The sequence below is a fragment of the Nerophis lumbriciformis genome, linkage group LG25, assembly GCF_033978685.3.
Source record: "Nerophis lumbriciformis linkage group LG25, RoL_Nlum_v2.1, whole genome shotgun sequence".
Taxonomy (NCBI): Eukaryota; Metazoa; Chordata; class Actinopteri; order Syngnathiformes; family Syngnathidae; genus Nerophis; species Nerophis lumbriciformis.
This window is the reverse complement of record NC_084572.2, coordinates 12,337,406-12,359,498: the sequence shown is the minus strand read 5'-3', so window position 1 is coordinate 12,359,498 and position 22,093 is coordinate 12,337,406. Positions and strand designations below refer to the sequence as shown.

The 22,093-nt window shown below is 37.4% G+C and overlaps 1 protein-coding gene and 1 long non-coding RNA gene across 2 annotated transcripts in view; one reads left to right on the top strand and one right to left on the bottom strand.

Annotated features, from left to right (window-relative positions):
• LOC133621601 (uncharacterized) overlaps window positions 1-22,093 on the top strand; it is a 182,946-nt gene that overhangs the window by 121,349 nt on the left and 39,504 nt on the right. The window lies entirely within an intron of this gene.
• LOC133621602 (uncharacterized) overlaps window positions 15,831-22,093 on the bottom strand; it is a 38,075-nt gene continuing 31,812 nt past the window's right edge. The window contains exons 2-3 of the long non-coding RNA XR_009817677.1: window positions 16,513-16,603; window positions 15,831-16,391 (exon numbers count right to left, since the gene is read on the bottom strand). This is a non-coding gene — a long non-coding RNA (uncharacterized lncRNA). The remainder of the gene's footprint in view (window positions 16,392-16,512; window positions 16,604-22,093) is intronic.

Genomic DNA, 22,093 nt, shown 5'->3' with positions numbered 1-22,093 from the left:
GCGGGCGGGCCTGCATCAGCCTGCTGACGTCACCTACAGGAGACTGGAGGCAACTTCACATTGTGTACTATGTGTTTTGGTAGCATCTCATTTATTTTCATGCGTAATTTGAAGGATTTACCAAATGAAGCATGAACCCTCAAGGGGAGAAAGACTGAGTCAGATCCTACGGGAAAATAGAAAAAGAAGAGCAGACCCGGTAAACAAACAGAAGATAAGCCGCTGGTCTTCTATTTTGCGTCCTCTTTTCCTGGAGATGTTTGAGGAAATGCTGAAAGAGATACTGTAATATTGTACATGGTAATTGGGATTTGTTATATACTGTATACATTATATAAAAATATATCCATCCATCCATTTTCTACCGCTTGTCCCCTTTGGGATCGCGGGGGGTGCTGAAGCCTATCTCAGCTGCATTCGGGCGGAAGACGGGGTACACCCTGGACAAGTATAATATAATAAAATAATTAATCAATATATATTATATACTGTGTATATATAATATATAAATATTATATGTTATATTTTATATTGCTACTATGGTACATTTTTAATCTACTTAATACCTGCATTAACTTTTCCATCCTTACCCTTTCCATCCTTTGAAACTTAGCTACTGTGTGGAACAATTTCCCTTGTGAATGTTTATTTTTTGCTCATAAATTCGTTTTTTATTAATCAAGGGTGACAAAAACATGCAATCAGGTGGTTAAAATTATATTTTCACATGCCTTTATCCACACTGTCTGTGTGGAGAAATGGGCTCCAGTTCTGTAGATGATGCCACACCAAGAGGGCGCAACATATCCATTCTGGCGACGGAAAGGCGGCGTTCCAAGTACAGTTATCTACCGATTACTCAAAATCTAATTGACTTATCGGAAATGAATGCCAGATTTATTTTTAGTCGCAAAAAACACAAAGAGAACTTGTCCGTGAAATGTTGGTCATCTGGACACTATGAGTCCTTCAAAGGGGACCTGCACTTTTTTAAATACATTAATACATACATATATAATATACAGGTACATTGCTCCACCACCATGGGAAAGTTCAAAGAGCAGTCAGGGGACCTCACAGACAATATTGTAGACTTGCACAAAACCATCAACAAGAAGCTTGGTAAGAAAGAGACAGCTGTTGGAAGAAACACAAGGTCACAGTCAATCATTTCACAGAGTGGGGTCAGGATGATTGTGAGAAAGCTAAGGTACCAGACCGCCATTACAAGGGGGAGCTAGTTAATGATCTCAAGGGAGTTGAACGCCAATGGTAACACACTTTGCTGTGATAGATGAGGTCCCCTGCTCAACAGGACACATGTACAGACCGGTCTTGAGTCTGAAGGACTTAGACAAAGCAGACTGTAATGAAGCTGCAACAGAGGTCTTTGGCATCAACTCAACATTTGGAGGAAGAGAAATGCTGGAAATTCAGTCACCCCCAACAACAGCATCCCTACTGTCAAATATGGGGGTGGAAACTTTACACGTCTGGGCTGTTTTTTGGTGCCATGGACCGTAGTTTCTTGGATGAGGCGTTCCTGGACTCAGCCAGAACAACTGACAAAGGATCACGGACTGGTCTTCCAACATGACAATGACTCAGAATGTAGAGCCAGGTCAACAAAAGAGTGGGTCAAAAAGAAGTACATTAAGGTCACGTGTACAGCCATCACTCGTCTAATTGGTTCCAGGCCTTACCTGACTAGGATTAATATTAATGAATGTAATATTTTCATAGTTTGATAATAAAAAGTTTATGACCTTGTAAGTATGCGTTTTGAGCCCTCTAAACATGAAATAACCCCCTTTACACTTATACATACATACATACTAGGGGTGTGGGGAAAAAATAAATTCGAATCCCGATTCTCACGTTGTACGATTCAGAATCGATTCTCATTTTTTTTTAAATCGATTTAAAAAAAATATATATATATTTTTATTGTATTTTTATTTATTTATTTATTTGTATTTTTTTATTAATCAATCCAGCAAAACAATACACAGCAATACCATAACAATGCAATTCAATTCTAAAACCAAACCCGACCCAGCAACACTGCAATAAACAGAGCAATTGAGAGGAGACACAAACACGACACAGAACAAACCAAAAGTAGTGAAACAAAAATGAATATTATCAACAACAGTATCAATATTAGTTACAATTTCAACATAGCAGTGATTAAAAATCCCTCATTGACATTATCATTAGACATTTATAAAAAAAAATTAAAAAAGAACAATAGTGTCACAGTGGCTTACACTTGCATCGCATCTCATAAGCTTGACAACACACTGTGTCCAATATTTTCACAAAGATAAAATAAGTCATATTTTTGGTTCATTTAATAGTTAAAACAAATTTACATTATTGCAATCAGTTGATAAAACATTGTCCTTTACAATTATAAAAGCTTTTTGCAAAAATCTACTACTCTGCTTGCATGTCAGCAGACTGGGGTAGATCCTGCTGAAATCCTATGTATTGAATGAATAGAGAATCCTTTTGAATCGGGGAAAAAAATCGTTTTTGAATCAAGAATCGTGTTGAATTGAAAAAAAAATCGATTTTGAATCGAATCGTGACCCCAAGAATCGATATTGAATCGAATCGTGGGACACCCAAAGATTCACAGCCCTAATATATACATACATACACACATACATACAGTAGCCTTGAGTGTGTCCTCCAAGCGTCATTGCTATGGCCGTCACCCGACCACTACAACACAGCCATGACGTAAAAAACACTATCACATCCTGGTTAATTCCTCTAAGTTAGAACGGGACTTCGATGGGCTAAAACCACAGACATGAATTGTTCTGCCAAAAGTCGGTCAACTTGACAGTCGCAGCTACAACCGTTGTCCGTGTTGTTAGCATTGTGTCCCACGTTGTGATTCCACATCGCTTACGCAAAAGGCTCGCCAATGTCATTTGGAGCTGATGATGTTGAAGATGAAGTGCATCAACAGAGTTCCTCTCCACAGCTGCTGTTAGCAGTCGTGTAGTGTTGTCCCGATACCAATATTTTGGTACGGGTACCAAAATGTATTTCGGTACTTTTCGATACTTTTCTAAACAAAGGGGACCACAAAATATTGCATTATTGGCTTTATTTTAACAAAAAATCTTTGGGTACATTAAACATATGTTTCTTATTGCAAGTTTGTCCTTAAATAAAATAGTGAACATACAAGACAACTTGTCTTTTAGTAGTAAGTAAGCAAACAAAGGCTCCTAATTTAGTCTGCTGACATATGCAGTAACATATTGTGTCATTTTCCATTCTATTATATTGTCAAAATTATTAAGGACTAGCAGTAGAAAATGAATTATTAATCTACTTGTTCATTTACTGTTCATATCTGCTTACTTTCTCTTTTAACATGTTCTATCTACACTTCTGTTAAAATGTAATAATCACTTATTCTTCTGTTGTTTGGATGATACCACAAATTTGGGTACCAATCCGATACCAAGTCGTTACAGGATCATACATTGGTCATATTCAAAGTCCGCATGTGTCCAGAGACATTATTTCCTGAGTTTATAAACGTAATCAAAAACATTTTTTATATGAAAAAAGATTTTGTGATGCTAAAAAATAACGATGTAATCATAGTAGCATCAACTAGATACGCTCCTGTACAGTGGATGTTAGGTGTAGATCCACCCGTGGCATTTGTTTACATTTTGACGCAGGTGAGCTACGGTATGTAGTGAAGCATGTTTAACTATTCCTCGTCCTGCAGGGATGACACTTGTAAGAAACTTACTTTATTTGTCGCCATGGAGGCGAGGATTAGTGATTTAGAAGTAGCTAAAACACTGCAGACTGGGGCTGGACTTTAGCCGCTAGCTAGCTAGCCATGTCTTAAAGCACCTCTTCCTGAGGGCGTTTCCGTGTTACCTTTATCCTTAGTTTTTAAGCCAAAATGCGTCCGTTCTCCCTTTTCTGTCTACACGCTGTCTGCTTGTAAGTACTCCGGGATTGTGCACTGCCGAACATGCTCGTCTGCTCATAAAACCAACAATGTCATGACGTGACGACGACGGGGGTGGGGGACCGGTACTTTTTAGAAGCGGTATAGTACTGAATATGATTCATTACTATCGCGGTACTATACCAATACCGGTATACCGTACAACCCTACAGTCGTGTTAGCATTAAGTGGCGTGACGGTACTGGGACGTCTCGTGTCTCGTCTTTTCACATCACTCACGCCAGCGGCTTACCAATGTGAAGGTGTGTTAATGACGAGGCAGGAGTTGACGATGAAGTGCATCAAAAAGTTGTCCCACCAAAAGTTGGTCAACTTCATTGTCTTGGTTTAGATAGCGGTAAAATTAGCTGTCGTGTTTTTAGCATTGTTCAGGAAAGTGTGAAAATCCTTATCCATCCATCCATTCGGGGGCAGCAGCCTAAGCAGGGAAGCCCAGACTTCCCCCTCCCCAGCCATTTCGTCTAGCTCCTCCCGGGGGATCCCGAGGCGTTCCCAGGCCAGCCGGGAGACATAGTCTTCCCAACGTGTCCTGGGTTTTCCCCGTGGCCTCCAACCGGTCGGACGTGCCCTAAACACCTCCCTAGGGAGACGTTCGGGTGGCATCCTGACCAGATGCCCGAACCACCTCATCTGGCTCCTCTCGATGTGGAGGAGCAGCGGCTTTTCTTTGAGTTCCTCCCGGATGACAGAGCTTCTCACCCTATGTCTAAGGGAGAGCCCTGCCACCCGGCGGAGGTAGCTCATTTCGGCCGCCTGTACCCGTGATCTTGTCCTTTCGGTCATAACCCAAAGCTCATGACCATAGGTGAGGATGGGAACGTAGATGGACCGGTACATTGAGAGCTTTGCCTTCCGGCTCAGCTCCTTCTTAACCACAAAGTATCGATACAGCGTCCGCATTACTGAAGACACCGCACCGATCCGCCTGTCGATCTCACAATCCACTCTTCCCTCACTCGTGAACAAGACTCCGAGGTACTTGAACTCCTCCACTTGGGGCAAGATCTCCTCCCCAACCCGGAGATGGCACTCCACCCTTTTCCGGGCGAGAACCATGGACTCGGACTTGGAGGTGCTGATTCCCATCCCGGTCGCTTCACACTCTGCTGCGAACCGATCCAGTGAGAGCTGAAGATCATGGCCAGATGAAGCCATCAGGACCACATCATCTGCAAAAAGCAGAGACCTAATCCTGCAGCCACCAAACCAGATACCCTCGACGCCTTGACTGCGCCTAGAAATTCTGTCCATAAAAGTTATGAACAGAATCGGTGACAAATGCGGACCAAGCTCTGACACTGATCATACAATCCTTATCCATCACCACAAAATAATAATATAAAATACATTTTGGCACAAAATATGTAGAATATGCCTAAATATTTATTTATTTTCTTCTTCGATCTACTGGAGCCGCAATATTTCTAGTCTGTAGTTAACCCCTTCTGTTCAGGAGAGAACACACAGAAGATAATACAAATAATAACAGAAGAAATGAACAAATTAAAAGATGGTTTGACAAAAACAGACTATCTTTGAATTTCTGCTATTTAGTAACAGTTGAAAAGAGCATCATACACGAATACAAATAGACGGAGTAGACATCGAAAGGGTAAAAGAAACCAGATTTTGGGAGTATTAATAGATGATCAAATGAACTGGAAATCTCCTATACAAAACATACAACATAAGGTGGCAAAAAACATTTCAATAATGAATAAAGCAAAATACGTCCTGGGCCAAAAATCACTTCATATTCTCTACTGCTCGCTAGTGTTACCATATCTGAGTTATTGTGTAGAAATATGGGGAAATAACTACAAATGTGCGCTACATTCGCTAACCGTGTTACAAAAAAAATCAGTTAGAATAATACATAATGTTGGATATAGAGAACATACAAACCCTTTATTTGTTGAGTCAAAAATATTAAAGTTCGGTGATTTGGTAAAATTGCAAACAGCTAAAATTATGTACAAAGCAAACTATAACCTGCTACCAAAGAATGTACAACAATTCTTCTCAACTAAAAAGGAGAAATATAACCTTAGAGGAAAAAATAATTTAAAACATTTATATGCACGTACAACACTTAGAACCTTTAGCATATCAGTATGTGGAATTAAATTATGGAATGGATTAAGTAAAGAAGTTAAAAATTGTACTCATATGATTCAGTTCAAGAGGTTGTTCAAAATAATAGTGCTTACAAAGTACAAAGAAGAAGAATTATGAGAAATATTTCCAACCTTATTGGGAATAAGATATTCTTCATCTCAGTATGTTAATGACTGAATTAATTAATTAAATATTACAAAACTGTTGTGTATACTAATTCATAGATGTTATTTTATTATATAAAAAGGTCAGTAAATGATTCTATATATTTGTAAACGCTTTGAAGTGGGAAAGGGGTAGGATTAAATAAGCTTTGCTTCTTCCTACTTCTTTTCGAGCATGATGTAAAATGAAATGATATGAAATTGTGTGATGTATTATGCTGTAAGTGTGTTCATGTTCGAAATAAACTCAAGAAAGAAAAACCTGTTGAGCCATTATAAAGCGCTTTCTGCTTAGACTATAAAAAAAAATTTTAAAGTTCTTATATGGTTCAGTTGTATTATGATAATTTCCTATAATGGACTGTAAGGCGCTAAACTGACATTATTGATTTATTATTGATTTAATGCAATATGAAGGAAACTGTGACATCTTTAAAGAAAAACAATATTTAATGTTGAGTAGCATTGAAATACAAGTTGCTCAATTATTTGAAGGCTAACATAGTTATAAAACATGACATTATATTACGTATAAGGGTGTGGGGGGTGCTTTTTGGTGGAGAAAGGAGTTTTACTTGAGAGAGACTTTGGGTGACGTCCTTCCGCACTTTGACCTGCATGTTCACACAATAGCTCGGTGACCCATATACACTGAAAGAAAGCACAACTTGAAAGGGAGAGGAGCGTGTGCGTGTGCGTGTGCGTGTGTGTGTGTGTGTGTGTGTGTGTGTGTGTGTGTGTGTGTGTGTGTGTGTGTGTGTGTGTGTGTGTGTGTGTGTGTGTGTGTGTGTGTGTGTGTGTGTGTGTGATGGAGGGGAGTAGAACTCTGCACCACTCGGCTCCAGCTCCACTTCCACTGGTGACCCCGCTGTTGTAAATCACAGTAACGTTAGAGCCCATCCCATACAGGTCTGCATGTAACACTGACAAGAAGTCAAGTCATATTTAATACGGGCTTTTTATGATGCCTCTGGCAAGTCGTGTGCATCTGTGTAAAGGAGCAAAGTCACCCCTCCCCACTTCATCCAAATATGTGAGATTAAGCAGATAGGATCATGGCTGATGTGGCCATCAAGATGTTCTACGCCTCTTTATGTGTTTGGTTACAAATCCCTTGGAGTGAGGTTCACTTCTGTGCAAACGCTGCTGGAACAAGTCAAGCTACTTTTGCACTTCTACTCATTACGCATGCATTTTATCCTCATTCACACCCACCCTCGAAGCCACTCGGAAGGAACAAAATAAGTAGACGGGAGAATGTCAGCAGTTTGTTTTTACAAATTGTGGGACTGACTGAAAAACACATGAAAAATGGTGCGTGCAGCCCACAAAGAGTTCCTGCAGTTTTTATGTGGTCCACCTTTCCAAGGCAACGTTTGCCTACCAAATGACCTGGAACTTTACCCGCACTAACTGTGTCACAACGTTACTATTAGACTTGCAAAGGGGCCAACAATTTGCATGGAATTTCCATTTTAAGATGAGCTTGGGAATTTAGAAAAATATTCCAAATGAGTTGGACATGACTTATGTGATAGACAGTGCATCTGGGAAGTATTCACAGCACGTCGCTTTATCCACTTTTTACAATATGTTCATTTTTGTCCTAAAAATTCTAGAGACAATACCTCATAATGACAATGTGAGAAGTGTTTTCTTTAAATGTTGCAAATGTATTCAAATTAAAAAACAAAAAAATCACACGTAAATAAGTATTCACAGCCTTTGCTCAATACTTTGTTGATGCATCCTTGGCAGCAATTACAGCCTCCAGTTTTTCAAGCTTGGCACACCTATCTTTGGGCAGTTTCACCCATTCCTCTTTGCAGCAGCTCTCAAGCTCCATCAGGTTGGATGTGAAGTGTTGGATTTCATCCAGAATGTCTCTGTACATTGCTGCATTCATCTTAGTCTAGTCAGGGAGGTGACCAAGAACTCACTGTCAGAGCTGCAGCATTCCTCTGTGGAGCATACTTGCCAACCTTGAGACCTCCGATTTCGGGAGGTAGTGGGGGTGGAGGGTGGCGGGGGGCGTGGTCGGGGGTGGGGTGGGGGCGTGGTTAAGAGGGGAGGAGTATATTTACAGCTAGAATTCACCAAGTCAAGTATTTCATATATATATATATATATATATATATATATATATATATATATATATATATATATATATATATATATATATATATATATATATAGATAGATAGATAGATAGATAGATAGAATTCACTGAAAGTCAAGTATTTCATATATATATATATATATATATAATAAAATAAATACTGTATATATATATAGCTAGAATTCACTGAACATCAAGTATTTCTTATATATATATAAGAAATACTTGACGTTCAGTGAATTCTAGCTATATATATATACAGTATTTATTTGTATGTATGTATGTATATATATATATATATATATATATAAAAGAAATACTTGAATTTCAGTGTTCATTTATTTACACATATACACACACATAACACTCATCTACTCATTGTTGAGTTAAGGGTTGAATTTTCCATCCTTGTTCTATTCTCTGTCACAATTTTTCTAACCATGCTGAACACCCTCTCTGATGATGCATTCCGCTTCGTCTCCTTGTTGTGTGCGCAGTTGTGCACTGCACTCTCTAAAAGCCGTAGACGTTATTGTCACATATGCATGTCCAGTAAATGGCAGTATTGTCCTGTTTAAGAGTGTCACAACATTGCTGTTTACGGCAGACAAACTGCTTTACGGTAGACAAAACGTGACTGCTGTTGTTATGTGTTGTTGCCGCGCTGGGAGGACGTTAATGAAACTGCCTAACAATAAACCTGGGGGGGCGTGGCCTCCAGCTCTGCCAGAATTTCGGGAGATATTCGAGAGGAATTTGTCCCGGGAGGTTTTCGGGAGAGGCGCTGAATTTCGGGACTCTCCCGGAAAATCCGGGAGGGTTGTCAAGTATGCTGTGGAGAGAAAAGAAACTTCCAGAAGGACAACCATCTCTACAGCAATCCACCAATCAGGCCTGTATGGTATAGTGGCCAGACGGAAGCCATTTATTCGTAAAAAGTTTGCCAAAAGGCACCTGAAAGACTCTCAGACCATAAGAAACAAAATGATCTGGTCTGATAAGACAAAGATTGAACTCTTTGGCGTGAATGCCAGGCATCATTGCTTGGAGGAAACCAGGCACCGCTCATCACCAGGCCAATACCATCCCTTCAGTGAAGCATGGTGGTGGCAGCATCATGCTGTGGGGTTGTTTTTCAGCGGCAGGAACTGGGATACTAGTCAGGATAAAATTAAAGTACCACTGATAGTCTCACACACACACTAGGTGTGGTGAAATTACCCTCTGCATTTGACCCATCCCCTTGTTCCACCCCCTGGGAGGTGAGTGGAGTAGTGAGCAGCAGCGATGGCCGCGCTCGGGAATCATTTTGGTGATTTAACAGGATAGAGGGAAAGATGAATGCAGCAATGGACAGACACATCCTGGATAAAAACCAGCACTTTCCATCCAACCAGATGGGGCTTGAGAGGTGCTGCCAAGACCAATGGGCGAAACTGCCCAAAGATACAGTAGGTGTGCCAAGCTTGTGGCATCGTATTCAAAAAGACTTGAGGTTGTAATTGCTGCCAAAGGTGCATCAACAAAGTATTGAGCAAAGGCTGTGAATACTTACGTATGTACATGCGATTTTTTTATTTTAAAAACATTTGCTACAAAAAAGGACAAAAACATTGTTTTCACAGTGTCTTTATGGGGTATTGTGTGTAGAATTTTGAGGACCAAAATGGACGTATCACATTTTGGAATAAAGCTGTAATGTAACAAAATATGGAAGTGAAGCGTTGTAAATACTTTCTGGATGCACTGTAACTGGTGATTTGGAGTAGTTATTATTAATTAATGGTCAACTGCAGTGTATGACATTGTCAAAACAAACATGACAAAGTGACATGTTTGACATTGATTTAATAATTCAAGCTTACATATATTTCACTAAGCAAGGAAAACAACAATGCATGAAATAATAAGATACAATTCCATCTTTGCGGTGTGACATGTCAAACTGAACAGGACAGAGAACAAACAAAACCAAAATAAAGATGTAATGAAGGAAATATGAAAGTGATTCAATGAGTCAGAAAATAGTAACTCTATAATAATACATTTTGTACACCAAAACAACAAATAATTGACAACAGTGTGTTATGAAGTCTTATGGCTGTGACTCCTTTTCACACTGTGAAAACTATGTTGAACAATAAAAATAGATCAATAGAACATAAATACATTAAAACCAAAAATGTTATGTGACTATAATAAAGGGACAATGTGTAATATTAAAAACTTACAATACGAGGTTTCAAATCATTTGGCTTGTACGCGCCAACGCTATGGCAACTGTAAATCCCTTTCATAATGGTGGACGAGCCAGGACACCGCTGTTGTGATGCAAATGTCACCGCTTATACGCAGTGCTTGCGTACGCACTAAAATGACCAGACAATGTTTATTTTGTAACATGATGTTATAAAACTGTTTCTGAGTTTACTTCTACAATGTTTCGAAATTACAAAAATATAATTTTTTAATACAACTATTACACTACATTACTACACTTCAACAGGTAGTCTAACGAGAAATATATTGTAATAAAAACAACACAAAAAAATAATAAACATAAACACTTTACCTCTTAAATCCTTATGGTGGACCAGCCAGGACACCTCTGTTGTTGTGATGCAAATGTCACCGCTTATTTTTGTGTGCGGTGCTTGTGTACGCACTAAAATGACCAGACAATGTTTATTTCATAACATTGTTATAAAACTGCTACTGAGCTTCTTTTTACAATGTTTGGAAATTCCAAAAACTATAAAAAATAAAAATAACACTGGAATCAATGAGTCCATCACCTCCATTTGAAAAACCTAGCACCTCAGGAAAAAAAATAACAGGTAAAAAAAAAGTCATTAAATGGATTTTGCAAAAATTAAAGCCTTAATTGGCATTAAAAAGCATTACATATGATTTCCAGAGGCATTACAAAAATTCATACGATTGCAATTGGCAACAAAAAGACAACAAAACAAACCACCCAACCCAGTTCTTTAAAATTGTCTTTAGGTCAATTTCCAAAAACTGCACTTTTATAATTACAATAGTACCGCTGAAAAATATGTTCATGTCGTTAGTAAGGGTGACTTGCATTGTTATAATTATATCTTATGATTACATTTGGCCACAGTTGATGTAAGCTTTTCAACTATTCAGCATTATTATTGTCAAATGCTTACAATTGTGTTTATACAGACAATCCTTTTGACTTGATATAATAACAATCTACAGTCACACATGGGCATTACATTGAGTTTGAGTTTATTTGGAACATGCATGCATGCAACATGATACATCACAATTTCCAGTTTCTGTGTTCAACATGTTCGAAAAGGAGTAGGAAGAAGCAGAGCTTATTTAATCCTACCCCTTTTCCTTTACATAGCAGTTGCTAAAACTTTTGTTCACTTCCTGTTCTCAATGTATTCACAATATACTCCGTAAGTAATAACAATAAAAATAAATAAATAATAATTGGTGAAGTAAGTTATATTTCATATGGTGAGAAGATGAGTAAGATTATCTAGAAAATTAATGGATGGATGAAATAAATTCAGAATGTTTATCATGGTTCTACTTCTTTGTACTTTGTAAACACTTTAAGTTTGAAGAGTTTCCTGAAGTGGCTCATATTATTACATTGTTTGTTTTCTTTGCTTAATCCATTCCATAATTTAATTCCTCATACTGATATACTGAAGGTCTTAAGTGTTGTACATTTGTTTTAGGTTGCAATATAAAAGGAATTAAAAAGCATCAAATCAACCTTACTGATACCTGCAGAAACGGAATCTCACAAAATATATTGGGGGGGGGAGAAATCCTCCTTATTTAACAATTTACCCCTCAAAAATGCCTGATACTCTCTGCAATTGAGTAAATAAACATTGCTGTACATTACTTTAAAGCAGCTAAGACTGGTGCTAAAGTAGATGACTTCAGTCCCCCAAAATGCTGGCAGTAGACGACAGGAAATGCCTCGGTTTGGCAAAACAAGACGTAACAAGCTGATTTTGTTGAGATATGATCTGTGACAAATCAAATTTCCTATCCTTCTCAACACGTGCTTTATCTCCAAAATGTGTCCAAATATATAACCGAATACAAATTGGTCAGCTGCTTCAAATCCGAATCACAGGATGACGGGATAATAATGTGACGCAGTACAAGAAACATGAAGGCAAGTACACTGACCGCCAAAAGGTAACGTCTCCCACCTTAGCGCACCCTCCCTCAAAATAAGACCTATTTGTCATTTTTATTGTCCGCGTCTCATTCAAGACCAAAATTCAATCAGAGCTCCCAGCCGCTGAGTGCGAGTCTCAAGCGGCTCCATAAATCAAGCGGTTATTTTCGCATTGTAAGTGCTCACTTGGTTACGTTTGGGTGTAAGGTTGCAAATGGTGGATGTCATTGATACACAGGCGGGGTGTCAGGGCTGCTTGAAAAGCCAGATGGAGAGGAGACGCACACAGCTTTTTATGCACACCGCTTTTTATTTTTATTGTCATTCAGTCGTGATGAGTATTGCAAAATAGGAACATGTGAAATGTTTTGTATCGCTCTTTTCATTAATCAAAAGAGGCCTTTAGGTGATTAATGAGTTTGGTTGCTATGGATGTTGGAGGAGGTCGCTAATTACCTGATAAGTACACTTTATTTCCATCATCACAGCCTGAGCTCTATCTATGTTTTATGATTATGATTCAACTCACACCTTGCCAAGGCTCTGCATGCATTTGGAATGATGAAAGGCAACAGGCTATTTCACTATTCAGCTCACACAGAACTGATTCATGACTACAATATGTATAAATGTAATAATAATTCATAGGACTTTGTTGCATTACAACTAAAAGTCAACAATTAAACACTTTTGGCCCCACAAACTACATTAGAACGTCAAAGGTTTTTTTCCCCATCCGTCCCATAGTCCTTATACTGGCATTAATGATGCAGGCGATGTCACATTGTAACATTTCTAACTTACGAAAGAGTAAAAATTAATTGATCCCTGAAAATATATGTTAAAAACAATTGAATTAATTGAAACACTAAAGGTATGATATTGCAAAAGTTGGTAAAGTCATGAATGCACCTCACTTATATCCCTTAAAACTGGGGTGTCAAACTCATTTTAGATCGGGGGCCACATAAAGAAAAATCTTCTCCCAAGTGGGCCGAATTGGTAAAATCCCGGCACGATAACTTAAAAATAAAGACAACTTCAGATTGTTTTCTTTGTGTAAAAATAGAACAAGCACATTCTGAAAATGTACAAATCATTATGTTGTTTTTTTTTACACTTACTGTATTTTTCGGACTATAAGTCGCAGTTTTTTTCATAGTTTGGCCGGGCTCCAGTGCGACTTATATATGTTTTTTTCCTTCTTTATTATGCATTTTCGGCAGGTGCGACTTATACTCCGAAAAATACGGTACATGTTGCAGTTAATAGTATTCTATCTTTATTTGTCGTTATTTATATTTTCTGAATAAATTATGTGATAATGTTCATCAGTCAACTCATTGGTGGTAATTTTCAATCTATGAAGATAAAAAAAATATCTAAATCAAATTACAATATGTTATTTATGTAGTTGGATCATTTCCTCGACTGGTGTACTAACATGTGGTTTATTTTGTACATATGTAGCATCATCTACAAATATACAAATAATTGCTATTGTGACATCCAGTGGACACATTTAGAACAGCAGTTTCTTTCATTCAAAAATTTCAGGTTAATTTTTATACTTAGTAAACTCATCCCGCGGGCCGGATAAAACCTGTTTGCGGGCCTGATCCGGCCCTCGGGCCGTACGTTTGTCATCCCGTCTTAAAAAAAGGTTAAACACTGTTAATAGCCAAACGTAAAAACCTTCATATTGTCACGCAAAATTACTATTAATGATGACATTTTTATAACATTCATATCGTCACACAAGTGTAAAAAGTAACTAATAGTGAAATGTAAAAAAAAAACTAGTACAAAAGAAAGAAGTTAAAAACTTTTAATAATGAAATGTAAAAACATTTGTATTGTCACAAGTGTAAAAAGAAGCTAAACACAATTATTAGCACTGAGGTCCTCTGTATTTTTTTAAGTGACAAAAAGAAGATAACATGACTGACGGTGAATATTCTTTGTGTAGGACATTATGTGCGCTGTACATGCGGTAGCTCATCTTTTCTCAATATACGATCTTTGGTCATGCACAGTTAAAGTTTAAGTTAAAGTACCAATGATTGTCACACACACACCAGGTGTGGTGAAATGTGTCCTGTGCATTTGACCCATCCCCTTGTTCACCCCCTGGGAGGCGAGGGGAGCAGTGAGCAGCAGCGTTGCCGTCATTTTTTGGTGATTTAACCCCCAATTCCAACCCTTGATGCTGAGTGCCAAGCAGGGAGGTAATGGGTCCCATTTTTATAGTCTTTGGTATGACTCGACCGGGGTTTGAACTCACAACCTACCGATCTCAGGGCGGACACTCTAACCACTAGGCCACTGAGTAGGTTACAGCTACAACAACATAGCGCATTGATGTTTGAATGATGTTAAAAATGGTTTAATATGCTAAACTTCAGCATGTTGCTAAAAAATGGACTGTTATGAAATCATGCTGATTGTCAAAGATGTTAGATAATATAATTGTGTTGCTCAAGGTAATATGTATGTGGTACTGGGATACACACGATTTTAGCCTTTCAAACTCCTCTCCAACTCCAACCACCAATTTTTGACCTCGGTATTTGTCAAATCCTAGTTACGGCCCTGGTTGACAGCATAAGTGTAAAAAGAAATTAAACACTGTCGATAGTAAAATATAAAAAACATTCATATTGTCATACAAGCCTCAAAAGAAGTGAAACATTGTTAATAATTAAGCACAAAAACATTCATATTGACACACAAGTGTAAAAAAAGTAAAACATTGTTAATAACACACAAACATTTATATATTGTTATTAATAAAACATATAAACATTCATACATTGTTATTAATAAAACACAAAAACATTCATACATTGTTTTTATGATCAATGTTTATTTATATAGCCCTAAATCACAAGTGTCTCAAAGGGCTGCACAAGCCACAACGACATCCTCGGTTCAGAGCCCACATAATTGTTAAAAATAAAACATAAAACTATCCATAAAACATAAAACTATCCATACATTGTCAATAACAAAACAAAACATTCCTATTGTCACCCAAGTATAAAAATAAGTTAAACATTGTTAATAATTAAGCATAATACTTTCATATTGTTACACAAGTGTAAAAAAGGTTAAACATTAATAACACAAACATTGATACATTGGTATTAATAAAACATAAAAACATTAATACATTGTTATTAATAAAACATAAAAACATTCATACATTGTTATTAATGAAACATAAAAACATTCATATTGTCACACAAGTGTAAAAATAAGTTAAACATTGTTAATCATTAAGCATAATACATTCATATTGTTACACAAGTTAAACAGTGTTAATAATAACACCAGAACATTCATACATTGTAATTAATAAAACATAAAAACATCCATATTGTAAAAATAAGTTAATCATTATTAATGATAAAACATAAAAACATCCATATTGTCACATAAGTGTAAAAAGAAGTTAAACAGTGTTATTAGTGAGCGGTAAATAAAACAGTAATGACGAGGGTTGGTGTAAAAGTCGGTCACGTGATAAATGCACCTCACCATTTTGCTTACTTTCACGTTCTTACTTGTCACAAAAATAACATAACCAATGAAAAGAAAACATCAAATCAATAAAACGTGTCATGACTACAACCGTTTCACGTTTGAGCAGTCTTCTAAATGTTGGAAGTGTAAAAAAAAAAAGTTAGCCACTGTTATTTAAACAGCTACTGACAACGTGTGTGTTGTTGTTGTTGTTGTTGGACTTCTCTTCTTGTGCACTTTTTCTCTTGAAAACCCTTGTTGAGGCTCCTTTTGGAGACAAAAAAAAAGCAAAACCAGTCAGCACTTTGATGAATTGTGGTGTCAGTCTCTTAAAGTTCTACGCAACTTAACATGTGTTTTTCCCCCCCAAATAATGTATTCCACTTACGAAGTGTCGGACCATAGGAGGCTTTAGAAGGTTCTCCGGTATCTGATGACGAGCACCATGAAGTATGACATCATTACATAACCCAGCCATCCTGTCAACATGAATACATAGCATGGAATTATATTTGAATATTTGGCAACCACGTGAATTTTGGAAAAAAAAAAAAATTGTTGATCCTGGAGTCAAGTGTTGTTGTTCTTATGCTCCAGGAATGAGACGGAGCTTCCAAGAAGGCACACGGCTTCCCTTCAAGCTGTCACGCTGTGGCTATCGTCTAACACTGGAAGCTCCCAAGTCCACTTCAGGTCGTACAATTCAGAATTAAAATGGCAAAAAACAACTTTGATACTCATGCATAGGGTCATGCGTTTTTGCTTTTTATTTGGCTTTTTTGCGACGCGGCAAAAAAAACCACACAAGCGCAGAAGATAACATGTAAAGTAGGCATAGTCCAGTATCACCATGGACGTCATCGTTAGTTTTGCGTGGAGTGAAATTACTGCCAAAACTCTACAAACTCTAAAGATTTTTTCACAAACTCAAAACCTCTACTTCCTCTTCTTCTTCCTCTTCGTTGACGGCAGTGTCGCAAATCAGTGACTCCTTCAGCCTTAAAGTTATTTAGGAGCACCAAAAGCGCGAACTACACTTCTTGCGCGTGAGAAACAAAAATTGCGAAAAATCCGTGCCCGAAGAACAAAATAGTTTTTCTACTTAAAAAAACTTGTTTGTGAAACATTTTTTTGCATACGTCAAACTTTTTTTTCTTTTCTTTTTTTAAATTAATCAATCCAACAAAATTTTACACAATACCATAATAATAAAATTCTAAAACCAAACTCGGCCCAGCAACATTCAGAATAGCAATCAACAGAGCAATTGAGAGGACACACAAACATGACACAAAACAATCCAAAAGTAGTCAAAAGTTTGGTTTGACAAAAACAGACTATCGTTGAATCTCAGTAAAACTTAAATAATGCTATTTGGTAATAATAGAAGAGAAAGTCAAACACAAATACAAATAGACGGAATAGAAATTGAAAGAGTAAATGAAACAAAATTTCTAGGTATAATGATTGATAATTTACAACATAAAGTAGCAAGAAACACGTCAATAGTAAATAAAGCAAAACATGTTCTAGACCAAAAGTCACTTCATATTCTCTACTGCTCGCTAGTGTTACCATATCTGAGTTATTGTGTAGAAATATGGGGAAATAACTACAAAAGTACACTTCATTCACTAACGGTGTTACAAAAAAGATCAGTTAGAATAATACATAATGTTGGCTATAGAGAACATACAAACCCTTTATTTATTGAATCAAAAATACTGAAATTCCACGACATAGTGAATTTCCAATCAGCTAAAATTATACACAAAGCAAACTATAACATGATACCCAAGAATATACAACTATTCTTCTCAAAAAAAGAGAAGAAATATAATCTTAGAGAAAAATGGAATTTAAAACGTTTGTATGCACGTACAACACTTAAGACCTTCAGTATATCAGTATGTGGAATTCAATTATGGAATGGATTAAGCAAAGAAATCAAACAATGTACTAATATGATCCACTTTAAGAAACTTCCAACTTAAAGTGTTTACAAAGTACAAAGAAGAAGAACCATGATAAACATTCTGGATTTATTTCATCCATCCATTCATTTTCAAGATAATCTTACTCATCTCACCATATGAAATATAACTTACTTCACCAATTATTATTTATTTATTTATATTTATTGTGATTACTTATGGAGTATATTGTGAATAAATTGAGAACAGGAAGTGAACAAAAGTTTTAGCAACTGTTATGTAAAGGAAAAGGGGTAGGATTAAATAAGCTCTGCTTCTTCCTACTCCTTTTCGAACATGTTGAAAAGAGAAACTGGAAATTGTGATGTATCATGTTGTATGCATGCATGTTCAAAATAAACTCACACTCAACTCAAAGTAGACTTCTTTTTTTTTTTGAGTTTGTGAAACATTTTGTTTGAAGTGGTGTAACATTTTTCAGTTTGTGAAACATATTTTTGAGTTTGCTGAGTTTTGCCAGTAATTTCTCTCCATAGTTTTTTTTTTTTTTACACTGAGCAAAGCGTAACTTCTTTTTACACGTATATGACAAATAAGAGTTCTAGAATGAGATGCATAGAACATCATTTAAGCTACATTGCAGCATTGTATCAACATTGCCGGGACGGTGGTGGGTGGAGCTGTAGATGGTGGCTTGAGAGTTGAAAATATGTGGAATGTGTAGCTCTGGAGTGCTGGGCAGACTGGGCTGGATCACCTGTACAAAGACAGGCTTGATGAACTACAAGCGAGCATAGCGCTTATGCAGGGTGGGATGACGCAAATACTACAACACAGACTGTTGTCAGCAGGCTGCTTAGCAGGGAGTGACAGAATTGTCACCAAAGCGTCCCGGAAGAGTTAGTGCTGCAAGGGGTTCTGGGTATTTGTTCTGTTGTGTTTATGTTGTTACGGTGCGGATGTTCTCCCGAAATGTGTTTGTCATTCTTGTTTGTTGTGGGTTCACAGTGTGACGCATATTTGTAACAGTGTTAAAGTTGTTTACACGGCCACCCTCAGTGGGACCTCTCTCTCTCTCTCTCTCTCTCTGTGTGTGTGTGTGTGTGTGTGTGTGTGTGTGTGTGTGTGTGTGTGTGTGTGTGTGTGTGTGTGTGTGTGTGTGTGTGTGTGTGTGTGTGTGTGTGTGTGTGTGTGTGTGTGTGTGTGTGTGTGTGTGTGTGTGTGTGTGTGTGTGTGTGTGTGTGTGTGTGAAAAGTCGTAGATATTATGTGACTGGGCCGGCACGCAAAGGAAGTGCCTTTAAAGTTTATTGGCGCTCTGTACTTCTCCCTTCGTCCGTGTACACAGCGGCGTTTTAAAAAGTCATAAATTTGACTTTTTGAAACCGATACCGATAATTTGGAAACCGATACCGATAATTTCCGATATTACATTTTAAAGCATTTACCAGCCGATAATATCGGCAGTCCGATATTATCGGACATCTCTATTGACAAGCATACATTTATGATGGTTCTGCTGGGCAATCGCCTCTTTTCTCACAGCCGTCTGTGTAACTGTGTCAGTTTGCATTGTGCTAAATAAAGACGCAAACTAGGGCTCGCAGTTGAGTTTTATTCTTGATAAATCAAACAGCGTGTGCTGGATGAATAATTATATTTGCATCTTCTCCTCCCAGTATTGTGGGTGTTCTGACGCTCAGCATATGGTTGTATGTATACACTATAAATATACAAAAAACGTATTCTGCTCACTAAAGTGACGCAGTCCTTTGTATACACGTTTGGTCGATCAGCTTTGCGCGTGCTATCAAGTTTGCACAAGTTTAATTACACGTAAATCTTTAGTACACTTATTCTCAAACTCTGGTACACATACTACTAGTGGTACGCGGGCTCCATCTAGTGGTATGCCCAAATGTTAATTCATTATTTAAGTAAAGTTTTTTTTTTTCCTATATTCAAACAGTGTTATTGTTCAAACTGTGTGTAATGTTACAGTGGCCAAAAACAGTAATTATACTAGTTAAATAAAACCTGTGCCTTGTTTTTAATGATTATTTAGGCCTAGTGGGCTACTGTATTTTAATGTTGATCAATCTGGTGGTACTTGGAGAGCCAAATGGTTTTTGAGTGGTGCTTGGTGAATAAAGTTTGAAAACCACTACTTTAGTAGATCAGGCCCATATTACGTAAATTATGTATAGTAGGTATGTCAATCTTACAACAACTCACAATTCCATTCCATTCTGAGGGTGACTGTTCGATTTAGAACTGATTCTCGTATCAAACCGATTCTCGCAATAAATAAAATTTTAAACTTTTTTCAAAACAGGTTGCAGGTTCCATAAGCTCCTCTTTTTGGCTGCTGACGAATGATGTATACACCCAGCGAGAAGGTGCAAAAATGGTCCAAAAACAAAAAAATTATTGGTTTTTTTTTTAAATATAAAAATGTGAGAAACATTTTTTTTTGCGAATGGATTTGTAAAAATTATAAATTGATTTAGATTTTTCTGAGCGCCCCTTATGTCGAGCTTTTGTGCAATTGTGTGCTAACCTGTCTAGCTCCTAGCAGCCTATAGCCTACCATGTTTACCTTTTGTAAATTACTTCACTATATACTTGCCAACCCTCCAGGATTTTCCGGGAGACTCCCGAAATTCAGCGCTTCTCCCAAAAACCTCCCGGGACAAATTTTCTCCCGAAAATCTCCCGAAATTCAGGCGGACCTGAGTGACGTGTCGACAGCCTGTTTTCACGTCCGCTTTCCCACAGTATAAAGAGCGCGCCTGCCCCAATGACGTTATAACTGGAGAATGATCGAGGGTGAGTTTTTAGTTTCTTATGTGGGTTTATTGTTAGGCAGTTTCATTAGCGTCCTCCCAGCGCGGCAACAACACACAACAGCAGTCACGTTTTCGTCTACCGTAAAGCAGTTCGTCTGCCGTAAACAGCAATGTTGTGACACTCTTAAACAGGACAATACTGCCATCTACTGTACATGTATATGTGACAATAACATCTAGGGCTTTTAGAGAGTGCAGTGCACAACTGCGCACACAACAAGGAGATGAAGCAGAATGCATCATCAGAGAGGGTGTTCAGCATGGTTAGAAAAATAGTGACAGAGAATAAAACAAGGATGGACAATTCAATCCTTAACTCAACAATGAGTAGATGAGTGTTAATAAATGAACACTGAAATTCAAGTATTTCTTTTATTTATATATATATATATATATATATATATATATATATATATAATATATATATATGTATGTATATATATATGTATATATATGTATATATATGTATATATAATTCACTGAAAGTCAAGTATTTCTTATATATAGATATATATGAAATACTTGACTTGGTGATATCTAGCTGTAAATATACTCCTCCCCTCTTAACCTCCAACCTATCGGGACATCCCTAGTTAAAATCTTACTTAAAAACTTAGTGCATGCTTTATGATGTTTCAGTTTGACACTGAAACGGATTACCTCTATCTCCAAGCTCTAATTGTGTTTACCCTTAGAGTTACTCTCATGTAAACAGTGCCACTTAGTTCTTGTTCACACTGGTTGGTAAAATCCGCAGACTCGTTGTTTGGCAACATTAAGACAAAAGTGTGAAAAGTACAAGAACACAACTGTCCCACTGCCACTGAATGTGGTTACGTCAACTCCAAGACCGAGCAGAGCAGCAGCTAATGTTTTCCAAGAAGCTTAAATAACTTCCATCGTTAGTTTTGCGTGGAGTGAAATTACTGCCAAAACTCTACAAACTCTAAAGATTTTTTCACAAACTCAAAACCTCTACTTCCTCTTCTTCTTCCTCTTCGTTGACGGCAGTGTCGCAAATCAGTGACTCCTTCAGCCTTAAAGTTATTTAGGAGCACCAAAAGCGCGAACTACACTTCTTGCGCGTGAGAAACAAAAATTGCGAAAAATCCGTGCCCGAAGAACAAAATAGTTTTTCTACTTAAAAAAACTTGTTTGTGAAACATTTTTTTGCATACGTCAAACTT